Here is a 14,673-nt window from a genome sequence, read left to right on the forward strand (position 1 = left end):
GGGCGGGAACAGCGCCCCCCTTAGCTAGATACCCAGGTATCGCACGCTCCCCTGTTGATCTTCCAAAGCCCTGCCCACACCTGTGCAAATAATCTCTTTATGAAACTCTCCTCAGATTACCCAGTTTCAGTGTGCCCTCTGTGTCCTGCCAGTCTAACCGATGCATTTGTTATCATCCCCGGTTTATAGAGGAGGAAACTGAAGCGCAGAGAATTCAAGTCACTTGCCCAGGGGCGATTATCTGGAGTTTGAATTTGGCTCAGCCTGACTCCAGAGTCCAAGCTCTTAACTATGATTTAAAAAAAAAATATATATATATATATATATATATATATATATGTATATATATATATATATATATATATAGCCCTAGCCGGTTTGGCTCAGTGGTAAGAGCGTCGGTTCGTGGGCTGAAGGATCCTGGGCTCAAATCTGGTCAAGGGCTCCATCCCCAGCCCTGGTTGGGGCATGTGTGGGAGGCAACCAATTGATGTGTCTCTCTCACATTGATGTTTCTCTCACTCTGTCCCTTCCCCTCTCTTTCACTCTCTCTAAAAATCAATGGAAAAAATATCCTCAGGTGAGTATTAACAGAAACAATAAATAAAATAAAACAAAATAAGCTTTTATTTGGTGCCTGCTGTGTGCCACGCAGTATGCCAAGCACTCTGTGCCTTTATTACAGGAATCCTGACACGATTGTTGTTAATATGTACTGTCCCCATTGTACAGATGAGCAAACTGAGGCTCAGAAAGGGGCATTCGCCTGCCCACAGTCGTGAAGTTAAAGAGAGGCAGAGTTGTTCTGCTGTGGGCATCCACAGAAGCCAGAAAGAGGATGGATTCAGGTTCAGAGATGAGTCCCCAGGGTAGGGCTGGAGAAGCAGAGTTGTTCGTTAGTTCCAGGAGGCAAGCTTGCGTAGCAGGTGGAAGGCAGAGCCGGGGCAGGGGGTTTGTGGGAATGTAGATGGGGTACGAAGGTGGTTCGGGCCTTTGCCAGAAGGAGGGCTGGTATCCCTGAGACACGTGTGAGTGAGTGCTGCCTGGGTGGGGCTTCGGTGGAGTCTGTTCGTGTTGACAAACATTCACTGGTGCCTCCTGTGTGCCAGGCACAGTGCTGGGCTCTGGGCAATCTTTGTTGAAGCCGAGGGCCAAGGACGGGCCCATCCTGTGGATGGGAAGCTAGTATGGTTTGGGGTTCAGGGGTGCGGCCCTTTGCCCTGCCCATCTCCTCAGTCCTGGGAGCCCTGTTATCAGAGCTACATCTCCACGCTGTGGGGTTCCTCTGGAGTTTATATCATAATGGACTCCACCTCTCTCCCTCTGTCTCCAGCCCAGTGGCACCTAACCAGTCTCTGCCGGGAACCTTTCCCCTGTTCACCTTAAAATGACCCCTCCAACTGTCTGTCTATAATCATCATCTACACTATGGCTTTATTGAGCTATAATTGACATACAATCATCAGCACCTAGTTAAACTGTACAATTTCATAAGCTTTGACATACACATACACCCGCGGAATTATCACCACAAGCAAGATCATGACTATACTGTCCCTCCTGAAAGTTTGCTCGTCCCCCTTTGTCCTCCCTTCCTTCCTGTCCCAAACCCCAGGACCCAGGCAACAGCCCATCTGCTTTCTGTCTTGAATTTCATATGAATGGAAATGTACAGAAGCCTGGCTTCTTCCACTCAGCATATTAATTTTACATTTACTCATGTTGTATGTATCAATACTTCATTGCTTTGTATTGCTGAATAGTATTCTACTGTACAGATATACCACAATTTGTTCATTCATTTTTCCTTCCTTCCTTCCTTCCTTCCTTCCTTCCTTCCTTCCTTCCTTCCCTCCCTCCCTCCCTCCCTCCTTCTCTTCCCCTCTGCCTGCCTTCCTTCCATCCAGCCATCTCTCTAACTCCCTCTCTACATCAGTCATATAGCAAAAGCACTTATAACACATCTGCCTAAAGGAAAGAATTACATAAAGTTCAGGACACCCCCACAGAGGAACACTACACAGCCAGTCAAAAGGATGGGCCATTCCATGTGGTGTCAAACTACAACTGGCTGTTTTGTGGCCTGTCTCAACATGGTGTCACATTCCAAAGAATCACCAGTCCCGATGTCCAGAGCATTGGGGAATTGACATCTTAATTGACCTCTCACTAAGAAATCTCTAGCCTAGCCGGCCTGTGTGGCTCAGTGGTAGTTGAGCGTCGATCTATGAACCAGGAGATCATGGTGCGATTCCCAGTCAGGGCATGTGCCCCAGGTTGGGCTCCACCCCCAGTGGGGAGGTGTGCGGGAGGCAGCCCATCAGTGATTCTCATCATTGATGTTTCTATCTCTTGCTCCTTCTCTGAAATAAATTATCCTATATAATAAAACCCTAATATGCAAATCCGCCGAACAGCGGAACGACCGGTTGCTATGATGTGTACTGACCACCAGGGGGCAGACGCTCAATGCTGGAGCTGCCCCGTGATGGTCAGTGCACTCCCAGAGGGGGAGCGCTGCTCAGCCAGAAGCTGGGCTCACTGCTGGCAAACTCAGCAGCCATGGCGGGAGCCTCTCCTGCCTCCATGGCAGTGCTAAGGAGCAGCGAGCAGGCGGGTGGTAAGGAGCGAGGGGTCCCGGACTGTGAGAGGGTGCATGCTGGGCTGTGGTTCCCCCCCACCCCCCAGCCATGTACAAATTCGTGCAACGGGCCTCTAATACATATTTACGATTTTAAGTCTCCCTCATCACAGCAGCTACTTTGGCAAATGATTTCTCCTTACTTCCTTCCAACTGTAGCCTGGGTTCTTTTTTCTTTTCTTTTCTTTTTTTGGCCTCAGGCATTCCTTCCTTTTTACTCCCTTTACTCTCCCACTTTGGTCTCCTCTGTTCTATCCCAGGTAGCTTTTGATGCAATCAGTATATCCCATGTAGCTTTTCCCAGTCCTTGATGAGCCCCACAAAGGATTGGGCAGGCAAAGGTGAGTCCACTTAGAAAAAAGAGTAAGGGAACAGTATGATAAATACCGAAGACATATTTTGACATGGGAAGATGCCTCTGATGTATTGTTGAGTGCAAAAAGCAAGTTGCAAAATCCTCGCCACACTTGCAATAGTTTAGTTTGTTTCCTCTTGCCTAGCAGGGTATGAAGTCCTCCAGCCCAGAGACTGTGACTGTATTTTGTCCCCTGTATCTCCGTCGCCTGGTACGTGATAACTCTTCTTTAAATATATGGTTTTTATTGCTTAATTAGATATTGGCCAACGTGTTAGTAGTGGATATCACTGACTGATGGGATCCTAGATCATTTCACTTGCTCATTAATATCTTTCTATATTCTTTCTCTTTTTTTAATGAAGAGCTGAGTGTACTTTTCTCTCTTATTTTGTCTCCCTCATTTAATTTTTTGGTATTATTTTTATAATCAGATAAAGCAAAAAAGTTTTATTTTTTTTAGTGTGAATGGAATGGTAGGAATTCGAGGCATTTCCTTCCGGTACGGAGGAGGAATTTGGTGCCCATTAAATGACATCCATTAAGGAATACTGTGGTAGGAAAACCAGACTCAAGCATCATGGGATCACACACAACTGCCCCACTGGCCCTCCCTCCAGCCTCCTCCACCAATGGGGGTCCAGGCTGCTTGGTCCCTCCCGTTGGGTCCCTGCAGCCTTGGAGCCTTGTCGGAGGAGCAGCAAACAGAATTCTGAGCCAGCTTGCTGTGATCTCCAGGAAGGCTGTGTTCTTGGTTCACAGCTAACTTTCTAATGTGCCCCGCACCGTTTTTTCTTTTTATATATATTTTTATTGATTTTGAAGAGGAAGGGAGAGGGAAAGAGAGAGAAACATCAATGACGAGAGAGAATCATTCTTTTAAGTTTATTTATTTATTGTTAATCCTCACTTGAGGATACTTTTCCATTGATTTTTAGGGAGAGTAGAAGAGAGAGAGAAACATTGATGTTAGAGAAACATCTCGATTGGTTGCCTCCTGCATGAGTCCTGACCAGGGCCCGGGCTAGGGAGGAGCCTGCAACCAAGGTACTTACCCTTGACCAGAATCAAACCGGGGGCCCTTTGGTCCGCAAGCCCGACGTTCTATCCATTGAGCCAAACCGGCCAGGGCGAGAGAGAATCATTGATCAGCTGCCTCCTATAAGCCCCACGCTGGGAACAGAGCCTGCAACCCAGGCATATGCCCTGACTGGGAATCAAACCGTGACCTCCTGGTTCACAGTGTTTGATTGGATGGAGAGAAAACTGCTTTGTGCACTTTTTTCTTTTCTTTGTGCGGGTGTATGTGTACTTTTTTCATCCATCCATCCATCCATCCATCCATATTTATCCATCCATCCAACTAGCAGCTATTGTCTATTTCTTTACGTGTATTTTCCTCCATCTGTCCATGCATGCCAACAAGGCCAGTAGATGATAATGTCCTCCTTGAGCCGGAAGGATACAGCTTAATATTTAAATGAGACCATCCACTGAGAACCTATTGGTTTCCAGGCTCAGTATAAAGAAATCAGAAAGTGCTTCGCACACGGCCTGACGCATATGTGTCATGGAAAAACACACACATTATTTTGAGTTTCTTCCTTTGTTAGTGGTTGTAATTACAGATCTCTGCCGCTGCTTCAATAAAACCTCATTCATTCATGACAATTGGCATGAAAGGCAGGTTAAGAGATCTGTCTGCATTAAAGGGACTGTTTGGAATCCTTAAACAAAATGAACCTTTCTTTCTTTTGAGAACAGAGGAGAATTTGACAAAGAAAGGGCTCCCAAGTAGCATTACTTCCTGTCTGCTCTAATCAACATTTAAAACTCATCTGGGTTTGGCAGGAATTTATTTGGGTAAGAGTGAGGTGCTAAGAGCCTTCACACAGTTTATTCTTTGGGAGACGTGGAACATGCCTCACACACTCTTTACACCATGACGCTGGTAAACTTTGCTTCGCAGGTAGACGAGAGGTAAGCTTAGGCCAGGTTGAATTATAACAAATTCCACTATTAGCACAGTTCAAATTAATGAGATTTCCCTTTACTTTGGTTTCAAAAGAGGCTCAAGGCCACTTAGTAACTCGAGACCTCTTGTGAATCTCATTACTCGAATCGTTTTTAAAACACAGTTTGGTCTTTGGTTTCCATAGGAAATTGCAAAGGCCTGATGATCATGTTCCATTTTGGATCCAAGTTTTACATCGGGCGATTCATTTAAGCTCTGATGCTTTTTTAATTTAAAAAATTCCCCACCGATGCTAAAAAAAAAAATCTATTAGTACACGGTGAACACAGGAAAGGGATATTGGCGAGTCAAGTTCATTGTCTAAGTTCTATGCCAAAAAAAAAAAAAAAAAAAAAAACGATGAAAAGTCAACAGAACTTTCAAACTTTACAATATTTGTCTTTAAGATCTTAGTAGCCACATATGCAAACATTTTTCCTTGTATTTTCTATCTGGCAGCCTTCTAAATTAGGTTGGATTTATCCCAAAGACCAAATAAGCAAATTAATTCAGGAACTAGGGCCCGCCGGAATCTTTGTTTCTTTCATTTTTGTTTAGTCACTTTTATAGTCCTTTCCTTCTTCGAAGTAATTTGGATTTGATTGCTTCTTCGTGAAATTCTAATGTCAAGACTGTGTCTAATTTCTGTTTTATGAAGAAATCTGGAAACTATACAAAGGAATGAATTGAGATGCGGAGTCAAATAAAATCTGTAACGTGATAACTCTATCAACTCTGCCTGGAAAGATACCGTATTTCAATTAGATCTTGAGACATGTTCTTACATAAACTGACAGCAGCGGATTGACAGTGTTCGTCTTCCCAGAAAACACAATTTACTGGGACAGAGTGGTTGATTTGGTGTGGGATTCTGAAGGTACCCTGGGATGTTAAGCTTCTTGCCTCACCCCAGCCAGAATCCAGGGACCATTGTGCCCACAGGCTCACTTCTATCCTATCTAATAAAGAGGGAATATGCTAATTGACCCTTTGCCTACAACCAATAAAGAGAGAATATGCTAATTGACGGCCCCTCCCTCACAGATGGTGGCACCCACTGCCAATAAGGAGGGAATATGCTAATTGACTGCCACACCCTCAAAGATGGCGGCACCCACAGCCAATAAGGAGGGAATATGCTAATTGACTGCCCCTCCCTCAAAGATGGTGGCACCCACAGCCAATAAAAAGGGAATATGCTAATTGACTGTCACACCCTCAAAGATGGCAGCGCCCACAGCCAATAAGGAGGGAATATGCTAATTGACTGACATGCCCTCAAAGATGGTGGCGCCCACAGTCACAAGATGGTTGGCAGGGGAGGGCAGTTGTGGGCAATCAAGCCAGCAGGGGAGGGCAGTTAGGGGCAACCAGGCCTGCAGGGGAGGGCAGTTAGGGATGACCAGGCCTGAGGGGAGGGCAGTTGGGGGTGACCAGGGCTGCTGGGGAGGGCAGTTGGGGGTGACCGGGCCAGCAGGGGAGGGCAGTGGGGGGTGATTGGGCTGGCAGGGGAGTGGTTAGGGGTGATCAGGCTGGAAGGCAGGTGAGCGGTTGGGAGCCAGTAGTCCCTGGTTGTGAGAGGGATGTCTGACTGTAGTATCGGGTCTAAACCGGCAGTCGGACATCCCCCGAGGGGTCCCAGATTGGAGAGGGTGGAGGCTGGGCTGAGGGACCGCTCCCCTCGCCGCCCCCCCCCCCCCCCCGCTCCAGTGCACAAATTTCATGCACCGGGCCCCTAGTTGTTACATAAGAATTGCAAACTTGCCTGGCAGGCTGGCATGGCTCAGTGGTTGAGTTTTGACCTATGAACCAAGAGGTCACGGTTCTATTCCCCGTCAAGGGCACATACCCGGGTTGTGGACTCCATCCCCAGTAGGAGGCGTGCAGGAGGCAGGTGATCAGTAATTCTCTCTCATCATTGATGTTTCTATCTCTCTCTGCCTCTTCCTTCCTCTCTGAAATCAATACAAATATATATTTTAAAAAAAGAATTGCAAACACATTAAAAATTCCCACCCCCCCAAAAAAGATATTTAACATTTAAGGTGATGATGATAATAATAATAATAATAATACTTAGCATTTAAACAGTATTTCGCATCTTCAAAGCACTCCATAAACATCGGTCTCAGTTCTCTAGGCGTGCAACAGTCTTTGATGTGGAGAGGAACTCCATGCGCAGTGGGGAGGATACAGCCACATACTGAAGAACTCGGCCCAATTACCTAATTGTAACACTTTCGTTTCCTCCCCCACCTCCCCGGTTCAGTTTCATCTTTTCCCAACTCCCTTCTGTTGTTCTCATGTGGAGCCTCGCAGGGTCATCTCCACAGGCAGGCTGGTCCTCACCAGGTCCCCATCCAAAGCCATCTCGAGCCCCCTGTGGCATTCCCCGTCCCCCCTCTTCCCACGCCTCCCCCCCCCATTCACAGTGAAACAAAAAAACCAAGTCCAGATGTATTCCCATTAGATTGATTTTATTCTCAGACTTTGCCTTCCACTTTTTCCCATGGAGTGAAATGCCCTTTAATTAATAAGACCATACGAGGTACTATGCTTTGTAGATAGCGGATTTGTTTTAGTCTTTCTTCTTATTTTGGTCCTTTCTTAGCAAAACATGGAGTTGGCAGCCCTATGTCAGTTTCCACCATTCTTTCTGGAGATTGTATCCATGTATGAAATTTAAAAATCGGAGAGGTACCAGTCCTGCTGACCTGACCCCAGCTGTGGATTTAGCACTTATCCCAACTGGTCCTACTCAGGGCAGGGAAGGCTTGTAGTGAGCCAGGCCATCTCCCTGAGCAGGCTCTCCTCCACTTTGGATATGTTTTCATTGATCTGAGAGAGAGAGAGAAATATTGATCAGTTGCCTTCTGTACATGCCCCAATCGGGATCAAACCCGCAACCTGGGTATGTGCCCCAACTGGGAATCGAACCCATGGCCCTTTGGTTCATGAGAGGAGGCTCCGACCAGGGCTTGAGTGTTTATTTTAAAAAGCAAGATGCACGGAAAAGCCATTTTGGAAAAACAGTTAGACAGTTTCTTATCAAGTTAGATATAGACTTACCATATGACCCAGAAATGCCACTCCTGGATCTTTACCCAAGAGAAATGAAAACTCACATTCACAACAAAACTTGTATGCGAATGCTTATAGTGGGTTTATTTGTAATTGCCTCCACGCTGGAAATAACCCTAATGTCCTTCCACTGGTGACTGGGTAAACAAACTGTGGTACATCCACGCAGTGGAGTATTATACAGCGCCAAAAAGGAATGAACCCCTGATTCCTGCCTCCATACGGAAGAGCTCCCCATACTTTATGCTGAGTGAAGGAAGCCAGAAACGAAGGGCTGTGTACCCTGTGCTTCTGTGTATTTATTTCAAAGGACTTTCTGGAAAAGTAAAAGCATAGCGACAGAGAACAGATTAGTCGTTGCCATGATCTAGGGGCGAAGGAAGAGGTTGACTACAAGGGGCGCCAGGGAATTTGGGGGGGTGATGGGACTGTATTAAACCTTTATTGTGGTGATGCTCATACAAGTACATGTTTTGTCGTAACTCACAGAACTCTACACTAAAACCACTGAATTTTACTCTATGTAAATTATACCTCAATAACCCAATTAAGGGAAAAGAGCAAGGTACAAAAGCCATATATGGTATAATTCCATTTTTGTAAACAATAAGAACAAGAATAAATGGTAGAGTACGTCTGCTTAGGGAAAAATTTCCCAATGAATATGCAGTATGCCAAATTAGCAGAAAATTATCTTGGGTGGGGGAAAGGGGTGTTTCCTATGCTGATGCCACATTTCTTTGATGTTTCAATACTTTATAGGACATGTGTTACTTTCCATATTAGGGGGGGAATTGAATGATACAGAATTGAATCCTCGGTGCTGGCCAGGCTGCTGTGAGGGTGCGGCACTCCCGTGAGGTGCTCAGACTATACAATTTGACCCCAATTCTGGCTCCAGAAGGCATTTGTCCACTCACGCTGTTGACGATGCACTGTGACTTTGCAGATCCTTCTAGAAGTCCAGAAACACCCCCCCCCCTCTTTGGCTTGGGACCGCCTCCTCTCTCCAGGCCAGGGAATGTTGCTGTCCCCTCTAGGCTGCTGATGGGGGGGGGGGGGGGCGGGGACTGTCCCTCCAGGTCCCTCCCACAGGACCGATTTTTCTGGGTGGAGGTGGAGTGAGACTCAGAGCTGACTGACCCTTGTCCTCCTGATAAGAGGAGCCACCTGTGGCCAAGGTGGTTGAAGGCCTCTGATAATAGCAGCCAGCCTTTATTGACATTTGCTCTTGGCCAGGCACTGGCCAGGGACTTAACACCTTAGTGTTATTTTATAATTCCTCCGTTTAACAAACACTTTGTTAAACACCAGCACTGTTCTAGGCACCGGAGATACAGTAGTGGACACATTGAGAAAATAACCAAACACCCTGTCCTCATGGGGCTTATATTCTAACTAGCAGCCCAGTGCATGGATTCGTGCACTTGTGGGGTCCCTAGGCCTGGCCTGCCCTCTCTCGCAATCTGGGACCCCTTGGAGGATGTTGGACTGCCGGTTTCGGCCCGATCCTCACAGGCCAGGCCGAGGGACCCCCCTGGTGCAAGAATCCGTGCACCAGGCCGGTTTCGGCTCAATCTCTGCAGGCCACGAATTTGTGCACCGGGCCTCTAGTATGCATATAAGATCTTTGGATAATCTCTTCCTGCCCTCCCCCTCCCTGCTTCCCTCTGAGATTCATCAGTCTGTTCCATGTTTCCATGCCTGTGCATTGAGCATCTGCCCCCTGGTGGTCAGTGCACATCATAGTTACCGGTCAAATGGTCACTTAGGCCTTTATATATATAGATAGGGGGAGAGAAGCCAGGCAACAATATATAAAAACAAGTATCTGCCCGGTGACTTTAGATGCTAAAAGGAAACTGAACAGAGTGAGGGTGCGAGAGGGAGGGACGGGGCATGACGTTTGAGGTGCAGTGGTCTGAGAGGGCCTTTCCAACCTGCAGACATCCGATCCGAGTGCAAGAAGGCTCTGCAAGGGCCAGGGTCCTGAGCATTGGCATGTGATCAGAGCCTCAGTGAGGTCATGGGCCTGCAGCAGAGTATGCATGGGGACACTGGCAAGGGAGCAGAGAGGCAGGCCACACAGGGCCCTGCAGGCCGAGGCGAAGTGTTTTGGCTTCCCTTTGAATGAGATGGGAGCTATGGAAGCCTTTAGAGAGGAGGCCTGACATGTTCTGACTGAGGTTGGAACAGGAGTCCTCAGACTGGAGTGTGGGAAGGAGAACACAGTGGGGCTGGGCTGGGGCAGAAAGAGTGAGAGCAATAAGAGGCCAGTGGCTTAGGCTCAGGGCAGGGGTGGGGGAAGGGCATATTTTGGGTATTTCCATTTTGTCCTTCATTTTCCCCATCTGCAAAATGGGGCAATAATAGTACCTCCCTCGTAAGCTTGCTGGAAGGATTAAATAAAGTCATGGTGTAAAGTACCTGGCCCTGTGCCTGGCACATAGGAAGAGCTGGATAAATATGCCCGTGCTTGTTGTTACTATTACCAACCTCCTGGTGAGGCCGGTATAATTATGCCCACATTATGGATGAGAAGACTGAGGTCCAGAGGGGTGAGGCTGCTTATGCAAGAGTAGATGGCTGGTCAGTGGCAGAGCTGTATTGCTCCAGGCACCCGTGGGACATGTGTGGGGCTCAGAACAAGGGGCAGAGGATGTCTGAAGCGCATGCGGGAGAGGGTACTCTCTTGCATCATCTTAGTACAGGAGGCAGGCCTGGCCCAGGTTCAAATCCTGCCTTGTCCTTCCAAGCTGGGTGACCTCAGTGGTCTCATCTGTAAAATGGGAGCTGGGACAGGACCAATCTCATCAGAGAGTTGCAACAGTTAAATGCCGGCATAGAATGAGCTTCATAAGCTCACTCGGAAAACAGCCCCCCTCCTGAAAAGATGGTACAATCGGGGAGGTGTGACTGGGTGTGTGGTTGGGGGCATGTCTTAGCCGGCCTCCTGCGGGTTACACCACACAGCTCTGCCAGGAGGTGGGAGAAGAACGCTTCTTTCTGCTGGGATGTTGAGAAGTGACTGATGAGATTATAACAAGAAGGCTGGTCGGGGTGCGCATGCTACGTATACAGTGACCTCTCCATAAAACCACAAGTAAAGAACAACGCGCAATGTGCTTTGAGTTATTGCGTGGTTAACGCGGAATAAAGCCGGCTGTTTGGAAATCACTTTCAGGGTCTATTATTGTCTTAAAGTGAGGGGAATATTTACGGAGGCCTTTTGGTAGAAGAAAGAAGGGCTTCTGTGTTCTGTAACCGCGGCGAACATGCTGGTGGCCAATCCCCATAACACAACTTGCTAACATTTACAGAAGCTGTTGTGATTAAGTGGGAACCAAGCTACCGAAAAAATCTACAACAAGAAGTCAGCAAAGTAAGATCAAGAGACTATAAAGTAAACAATACCGAGAGAATGAAATGTAATTTATTTCCTCGGGGAAGCGATCTGTACCGACGGCAGCGCGAGCGACTCCATTTCCATCCACGATCGACGATGGCAGTCAGCACATTTGGAAATTGAGAAATCGTGTCTGCAATTTGAAACACCAATTGATTGTAACTCACCGGCAGCCGAGGAGGTTGGCAGCCCATTTTCAAAAAGGAAAAACTGAGACTGAGGCAGCAGAGATGGGTCGCTTGCCGCATCTTTGCTGAGAACGCATAACCCAGCTGACCGGCCTGGAAGCGCCCAGTGAACCTGGCACGGGGGCAAATGAAGACAGAGGGGTGACTCAGATCTCACAGGTGGTGTGTTTTATTGCCTCCAAATAGTTTCCTGAGTAAGGATGATGCTCTTTCCAAAGGGGTGCTTTTCTTTTATTTTAAAATATATTTTCATTGACTTCAGAGAAGAAGGGAGAGGGATGGTAGAGAGAGATAGAAACATCAATGATGAGAGAGAATCATTGAGGGGCTGCCTCCTGCACACCCCACACCGGGGATCGAGCCCGCAACCCAGGCGTGTGCCCTTGAGCGGAATCGAACCCTGGACCCTTCAGTCCTCAGGCCGACGCTCTATCCACGGAGCCAAACCGGCTAGGGCGGGTCGCTTTTAAATAACATGATCTGTTGCACGGGGCAAGGTCTGGGGCTGGGCGGGGATCCAGCCAGCAGGAGACAGGACGCCTGTGCGTGGGAGCAGGAAGGTGACCTCGCAGACTTCTAATTTAAAGTGCCAGACAGCTTGGAGGGCCTAGGTACCATCCCTAGGGGGTGGCAGCCTTTGTCTACCATGCCAGGCCCTGGATGTCACTCCTCAGACAGCCGTATCACAGAGGTAGGTAGCTGGATCCTCTGCTTCTCACCTCTCCAGACCTCGGCTCAAGTCCCTGATTTAGGCCACTGGTGAAAAAGCATTTGTCTTTTCTTTACAAAACCCCTGGACGCTTGAGTCTGGCCTGTAGCACCAACCAGAAAGGGCGAGGTGTGTTGGCAGGATTGCCAGAGAAGCTGGCATCCCCCTCCCAGAGCACAGCCTGGCCCTCGGCCACCTGAGGAGGCTGTTTCTTCCATGAGCATGGAATTCACACTTGCACACCCTGGAGAGGAAGTTAGAGAATCCACACTCTCTTCTTCTTCCTTTTTAAATCCTCGCCCAAGTATATTTTTCCATTGATAATTATTTTTTAAAAATAGATTTTATTGAGTTTTTACAGAGAGGAAGGGGAAGGGATAGAGAGTTAGAAACATCGATGAGAGAGAAACATTGATCAACTGCCTCCTGCACACCCCCTACTGGGGATGTGCCCACAACCAAGGTACATGCCCTTGACCAGAATCGAACCTGGGACCCTTCAGTCCACAGGCCGACGCTCTATCTACTGAGCCAAACCGGTTAGGGCTCCATCAATTATTTTTTTAGAGAGAGTGGAAGGGAGGGAAGAGACAGAGAGAGAAAGAGAAACATCGATGCGAGAGAGACACATCGATTGAATGCCTCCCACACGTGCCCTGAATAGGGCCAGGGATCGAGCCTGCAACCGAAGCATGTGCCCTTGACTGGCATCAAACCTGGAACCCTTCAGTCCAAAGGCGAGCGCTCTGAATATTGAGGTCGATCAGGTTTCAGTGTGTGTGTGTGTGTGTGTGTGTGTGTGTGTGTCCACCCAGAGGAAACAGAATTTCATTTCATGCGATACATTTCACCACCTGCCATTCGCACAGCCTGCAATATGTAAACTTAGTGGCGGCCGAAAAGTTATGAATACAGTCACCTGTCTTGGGTGGAGCAGCAGTATAGTCACAGAAAAATATCAGGGGACATCGGTCACATACTTCTTTATTATTGGTTATTTGAAAGCATTTCAGCGTGGGCTGCTAAATTTATTCTACACTCGACATTACCAGAAGCAAGAGAGCCCTTTTTATGTGTGCAAGAGGTAGAGGTAAAATGCTGCTGGATGCAGTTAGCTTCAGCTCATTGGCATTTTTGGCAACTCCATTGCTTAAATTATCTCTTCGATGGTGTTTCTTGGAGTTCAGGCTCCTCCTAGGTTTTATAAAAAGAGCTCTGGTGTTAACAAGAGTAGCTGACATTTATTGAACACCTATGAAGTCTCGGGCGGGGTGCTGAGTGCTTTGTGTGCAGTAAGTCAGGGAACCCTCCTGATAGCTCAGGGAGGCAGCTGCAAAGGGTGTCCCTGCTTCAGGAAACTGAGGCACCGCCCAGAGGTTAAACCACAGCCCCAAGAGGTCAGGGGGGCAAGTGGCAGAGTTGGGATTTGAACCAGGTTTTTGTTCAACTCTAAAACTCCTGCCCTTGCCCAGACTTCACGCCATGCCCCAAGCCAGCAGCGATGCTATTGTTTTTACTGCATCCTGGGCCCGTCTTAGGGGAGAGGGTGGAGCAATTAGGAAATCCTTGGTGGTTATGAGCAACGCTGTACTTGCCCAAGGCAGTGCAGCTTGTTTGGGATGAGACCATGCTCTCAGAAGGAACTTAAAACATCACTTTAAAAATTGAATTAAGAAAACGAAGAAAAGAAAAGCAAAGGCCTGCCACACAGAAGCACCCTGAATAATCACTATGGGATTAGGGCAGCGGTTCTCAACCGGTGGGTCGCGACCCCTTTGGGGGTTGAACGACCCTTTCACAGGGGTCACTTAAGACCATCTGAAAACACATATGTAATTACATATTGTTTTTGTGATTCATCACTACGCTTTAATTATGTTCAATTTGTAACAATGAAAATACATCCTGCATATCAGATATTTGCATTACGATTCATAACAGTAGCAAACTCACAGTGATGAAGTAGCAACGAAAATAATTTTATGGTTGGGGGTCACCACAACATGAGGAACTGTATTAAAGGGTCGCGGCATTAGGAAGGTTGAGAACCACTGGATTAGGGAATGAATTGCCTTGTCCACACACCAGGTGAGAGCCACCGAAGACCAGTCGGAGTTTGTCACCGTGCCAAGCCCCACACGGGTGTCATTGAAACTGCCTTTAGCTCTCTGTCTTTCTCAGCTGCCGATTTGGGAAGCGAGCAACACAGGAAGAAATGCAGGTGGCAGGACATGGGAGCAAAGAGCTTCCTCCCTAGAATTTGGGGAAAGCAAATTCAA

The sequence above is a fragment of the Myotis daubentonii genome, chromosome 19, assembly GCF_963259705.1.
Source record: "Myotis daubentonii chromosome 19, mMyoDau2.1, whole genome shotgun sequence".
NCBI lineage: Eukaryota > Metazoa > Chordata > Mammalia > Chiroptera > Vespertilionidae > Myotis > Myotis daubentonii.